The following is a 5,963-nucleotide window of genomic DNA, read 5'->3' on the forward strand; positions in this document are numbered from 1 at the left end:
CAAGTCATAAATGACATAACAGATCTATGAAAATTTTCAGAACTGGACCCCGATATCAAAAAGTCAACTCTCCGGTCAAACTTCCCAAAAATTTAACTTTTGCCATTTCAAGCCAAATTTACTACGGACTTCAAAAAAAAATTCCGGACACGCTCCTAAGTTTAGAATCACCATACGGAGCTATTAGAATCATCAAAACTCTATTCCGGGGTCGCTTACATATAAGTCGACATCCGATCACTATTTCAACTTAATTTTAAATCTTGGAACTAAGTGTGTCAATTCATTCCTAAAACTTCACCGGACCCAAATTAATCACCCCGGTAAGTCACACAACAACTGTAAAGCACAAATTGAACAGTAAATAAGGAAACGGAGTTGTAATACTCAAAATGACCGGCCGGATCGTTATACCTTTATTAAGAGCTTTTTGCAACGCATTTTAGGTAACACTCATACAACGTGCTCTTTATGTACAAAGACTACATATTATATGCGTTGCTTAATGTAAAATCTTTTGAGAACGCTTATCCACATATGAAGCTACACTTTACTAGCATTACTTTTGGTATATTTAAATGCAACACTGCCCAAACGTGGTCTAAAATGTTTACGAAATTCATACAAGACTTTCCCACTTAAACTATTCCCTCTAAAATTTCTAACTTAAACTATTCCCTCTAAAATTTTCCATAGCTTCCCCCTCACTCTAGGTCTAGGGCTTGAAACCCACGAAGAAAACTTTTTCTGCACTCGATTTTTCAAAAGATGGGATTGTCGATGGCACCTAGTCGGTGACGATCTTCAGAAGAAGATCTGATTTACTTAACTCAGCTTCTCCAGACAACAAGAAAGGTTCGGTATTCGAGTTTTATCGATTTTGTTGAAACCAATAGAGAATTTGTTCAAGTCAGTACTCGATTTATCTAGGCATTTACTACTTTTATTTGGTATTTGCATTTAATTGAAGAAGTTCCATTATTTAAATTTGCTTCTGAATGTAGAGTAAATGGATTTTTCACGGAATACTGTGCCTTTCTTCTTAATTTGGGGAAAACATGGGTTAGACGACTTGTAGATCTTTTAATGTATCTGTGTATGGATTGATTTGTTGTGGGTTTCACATAAGAGGTTTGAAATTGTTCTATTAGAATTTTTTATACCGCTTTATTGTCTAACATATTCACCTACATTTTAATATTTTTATATTTTTGACAATGCATTTGTTTATATTTCTTTAATTTTCTTTTGCTTGTTCTAGATAATGAAGGAAGAGTTGGGGATTGCCGAGGATATTTGAAATGTCCACTTAAATGATAAAGTATTGTCAAACTCACGAATTTAGCTAAACCATATTTCTTTAGTGGAACTCAACTTGATTGACTTGAATAGAACTAAAAGCTCCTGTTTTTCATTGAAGAACTCGAATATTTCAAGACTGCACAAGTCCGTTTAGAATTTATGTTATAGATGAGTTTACAAATCTAACGGAGAAACAATTCTGGTGGCATGAACCTGAAGCTTTAAACCAGTTTTGATTGTTTTATTTTTTTATAACAGGTCTACATCATTGGCCATGGTCTGACCAAGAAGTACAGAGATCTTCAGACACATAAGCATACCATCCAGGTATAAAAATTAAACATACTTGTTGGGTTGATTTGATAACTGATCAATTAACTACTTTGTGTTTTTACAATTCTCAAGAAAAGAAAGAGAAACTACATTATGTTAGTATTATAGATGATTAATCTCTTTGTCTTGTTGTTCTCATATAAGTTATTTTAGTTCCTTTGTTTGCACTATTTCCTTTGTCTTTAGTATACTCTTGCTTTGCTTTGTTGAGTCACGCTCTGACTAGTTCAGTATCTCGTAATAACTTTTATTATTTTGTCCCTATTTAATAGGATTGTAAGAGAAGGTAAAACATACATTTAACTTTGTGGTCTAAGAGTAGTGTGTTTCTTCCACTCCACTATGTCATTAATTGTTATCTTAATTTGTTAGGGACATGATGAAAAATAGTTTTGTCACTCTTTGGGTTCTTTTTCCATTTATCATTTTCTGTTTATTTCAATCATGTTAAGGTCTTATAACTCTTTATATATCATGTTCTGTTTAACTTTGTGGTCTAAGAGTAGTGTGTTTCAATCATGCTTGATGCTTTTTGAGGAAGTTTTCTCAATTAAATATAACTTTGACTGCTAAGGTCATGGCAATAGACTCTGTCTGCTGATAATAAATGTGCAGAACTACTTAAAACACAGAACGGTTGATGCCATTGACACTCGATCCTGGGTGCTTCAATTTAATGATCATATTGTGTCTTTTGTTGACCAAAGTTTTGACTTTTAGTAATCCTCTTCAGTTGAAATGCAGTCATCGTTCAGTATGCTACTTGTTTCATTTAAAAATTTTAGATCTTGTTTCAGAGAAACGTTGACAGCATGCACAAGACATTCACAGTGCTGGTGTAATTTGTGGACTGATTTGGTGCAATATAGCTCCTTATCCTGGTGCATAAAAGGGATTGATCTGGTGCAATTTAGCTTGCTATTTTGGTGCGAAAATAGATCTTCAAACTGGTATATCTTGTCGAGTAAGTGTGGTGCACTTTGAGATGCACAACTGGCGTAAAGTTCAGTCTACAAATTGGATCATTTGGGCTTCTATGGGTACATTTAATATTTCTCTCTTTTCTCTATTTCTCCATAAACAAAGGAATGCATCCAATAATGTTTCTAACTAAACATTTGACATTATTTCTTTCTTTTATAAGTTTTTTGTTGTGTGAAGAATGGTGACCTCGACATCAAAGGTGCAAAATAGATTTTTCCGACCAATATACAGTCGTTGTTTAGGATCATCTTTTAGTGCTTTGAAAACACTTAACCGTATCATTTTCGTACTCTTCCAAGGTGCAATGAATTTCCTCCCTTAGGTATATGCCCCAACAATTAGTGCTTTCATGTATTTGAATCCCTCCAACTTCATAGTATTCATCTGACATTATATATTTGGAGCTGACATAGCGATATAAATTTTTTACATTATTAGTAGGCTAAAACAAATGATGCATCTTTGTTTGTCTCAATTGTAGGTATAGGAAGTCAAAGCTACTGATGAGAACAAATAAAATACAAATGGGAAACTTAAGGTCCAGAAACATTCAGAAGTTTCTGCTGGTTTGAACAAGGAAAGCATACATGTGGCTTAAATTAATGTGGAGGTCAAGCTTACAAAAACGTATCACTTACAAAATCAGGAGATGATGCGAATGAACTTAAACCGGCCATGTATCAGAACAGTTACATGTAGCTAAGGGGATAGCAAATGAGGTTTCTAATAGATGCTAGCTTTAGCTGATTGATGTGTTTAAAATATTATCTTGATACATATATTCATTTTTTAAAGTTAATTGTTAGGACTCACCTTTGAACAATTTGTTGTATTATAGAAATATGGTACACGAAATATATATATATATATATATATATATATATATATATATATATATATATATTGGAAGTTCATAGCATGTATACGCATGAATATTTTTTGGTTATTTATTATTTGATGCGGTGTTTGAGATCTTTATACTTTAAAAATAATCACAAAATATATGATAATATTATATATGTTTGGTGATAAATATGATTACCGAATATATTATAAAAATTATTTTTATAAGAAAGGTAGCCATTTACAAGGTTCCTGCAGAAGCCATGCATGAAAAGTGTGACCTATAAAGTACCGAAGGCCGTACTTTGGAAGTGTTGTTGTAGGAGTTAAAAAGTGTTGCTATAAGGGTATGTACAGGCGTGGCTTATGTACCGTATAGGTCACACTTTTGAAGCGTAGCTTCTAAAGCCCTGAAACATGTTGCCTAAAGTTGAAAAGTGTTACCTTTAATTAAATGCTACACTTTTTGGTAGTTTAGACCACACTTTTCAAGAGTGGTTAAAGGTCTAAAATGTTGTAGTGACAGTTTCTTCTGTCTCATATCACGTATGTGTTCTGCTCTTCATCTATATAGATTTTATTTTTCCTTAACAGCATTTATGCATGATAGGCATGCATATCTATATACTGAAGTAGAAGAGCATTTAGATTCATATACTTAACAATTGATGGGATTATTCATTGCATTTGGCAGTTGAATTGCTGGATATTTGTAGGCATGGTCCTAAATAGGTACCCATATATATATATATCTAAAAGAATAGATAACAATTGAATTTATACGCGGCTCTAAGGATACGTGATATAACTTGATACAAACTGGAAAAATTTATAAATATATATCAGTACTATAATTAGCTACAAAAAAAGTAAATGCAAACCAAATAAATCAATTAGCCTTTTCCATTAAATTCGGCCACCCTCCAAACAAGTAAGGATTCAGCTGATATAAGAACAGAGTAACAAGATAATCAAGCTTTCAAAGAAAGTAATGTATTATTTTTATTGCTTCAGAATGTCCTCTACAAATGATCAAAACCCCCTTTATATAGCGGGGAAGTTCTATTTTGTTTATAATTCTTAATACAGAAGGAATTCCATGATAGATTAATTAATTGGCCTCTTCTTGATATGTGCCGGGATTTCCGCCGAGATTCTCGCCCAAATTACGGATATACTGCCTTTTTTGTTTTCTGGTTCGGTTTCGATCTTGAACTATCATGCACTTGATCAGTCTCTATTTTGTTCGGTCTCAATCTTCGTCGATCTCGATCTATCTCTATTTTGCTCGGTCTCAATCTTGACCGATCTTGATCTGTCTCTATTTTGCTCGGTCTCAATCTTGACCGATCTTGATCTTGGTCGGTCTCTGGATTACGAGCTCGGCAACCTAACTTCTCATCATAGCTCGATATTACAAGAAGTTGAACCTTGATCTATCATGTTCCAGTCTCGATTAGTCATATGAAGGGCAAGCTCGATTTTGACCGTATACAGATAGTCCCCTCATTTCTCGAAAAGAAGATGGCGAGAAACGATATGAACTTCCGAACTCCGACCTGATGGGTAATGACGTCAGCGACGAGCCAGATTATGATGTATGCGATGAAACGTCCCGTCGGTACAGTTATCAAGGCATTAATTACATGTCAGTTGTTGGTCGGCCATTACCGATTCCGAATCGTCGCCAGCCACCTATAATAGCCCAATCTTTTCTTCATTCAAACTTTACACTCAAAGCTTTTTCTTTATTCTTGCATCTTCCTCAGAAGAATCCCTTTGCTTCATAATTTTTAGACCAAAATTTCTAGAACCCCAATTAAACCGCATATCATCCTAATTCTCTCTTTTCTTGTTCATCAATGGCGAAAACCTCCAAAACAGTGCCGCAAAGGAAACCTCTTCTTCATTGTGACCTGCCGGCGGTGAGGATGCGGCGGAGCCCCACCCTGAGGAATTCGTTCCGATAGGGTGCTCCATCATCATGGACTTTAAAGGTCGAAAAAGCCTCCTCGGTACCGGGCTGATGTGAGCTGATCTCGAGGTACATGTGTTCCATCACCTAGAAAATCCTCGACAAAGTAAAAAAGGAATGCAACTGGGGCGAAAAGCATGTGGTAATCCCATCGCCTGAAGAATCAATTACTACCCACGTGGAGGGGTTCTTAAGTATTTATGCTTACCCCTTTACGTTGGGTCCCTTAGATCCTGTCATCGCCAATTTCTGCAAGAGATATGACGTGACCCTTGGCCAGATCCACCCTTCTTTTTAGAGAAAAGTGATTCTCATCCGATTCTTCTCGAGCAAAATCGAGGGGTGTCCTTTCACCCTCGATCACCTTATGAGTCTTTATAGTCCCCGACTCTATCGAGGGGGGCTAATCAAGCTTGCTCGCCGATCCACCAAAGCCCCGTTCTCGAGCATAGATGAGACCTGTGAGCGAGATTGGATGTGCCAATTTGTTCGAATCAAGACTTTGGACCTAATCCCTGCCGAAGAC

General features: G+C 35.6%; 1 long non-coding RNA gene across 1 annotated transcript; it reads left to right on the plus strand.

Moving 5' to 3' along the window:
- Positions 1-626: 626 nt before the first annotated feature.
- Positions 627-3,431, plus strand: LOC104121540 (uncharacterized). The gene is made up of 4 exons (XR_691963.2): positions 627-855; positions 1,561-1,629; positions 2,433-2,675; positions 3,101-3,431. It is a non-coding gene; the product is annotated as an uncharacterized lncRNA (long non-coding RNA).
- The last annotated feature ends 2,532 nt before the right edge of the window (positions 3,432-5,963 follow it).

This window comes from Nicotiana tomentosiformis, chromosome 6, assembly GCF_000390325.3.
Source record: "Nicotiana tomentosiformis chromosome 6, ASM39032v3, whole genome shotgun sequence".
Taxonomy (NCBI): Eukaryota; Viridiplantae; Streptophyta; class Magnoliopsida; order Solanales; family Solanaceae; genus Nicotiana; species Nicotiana tomentosiformis.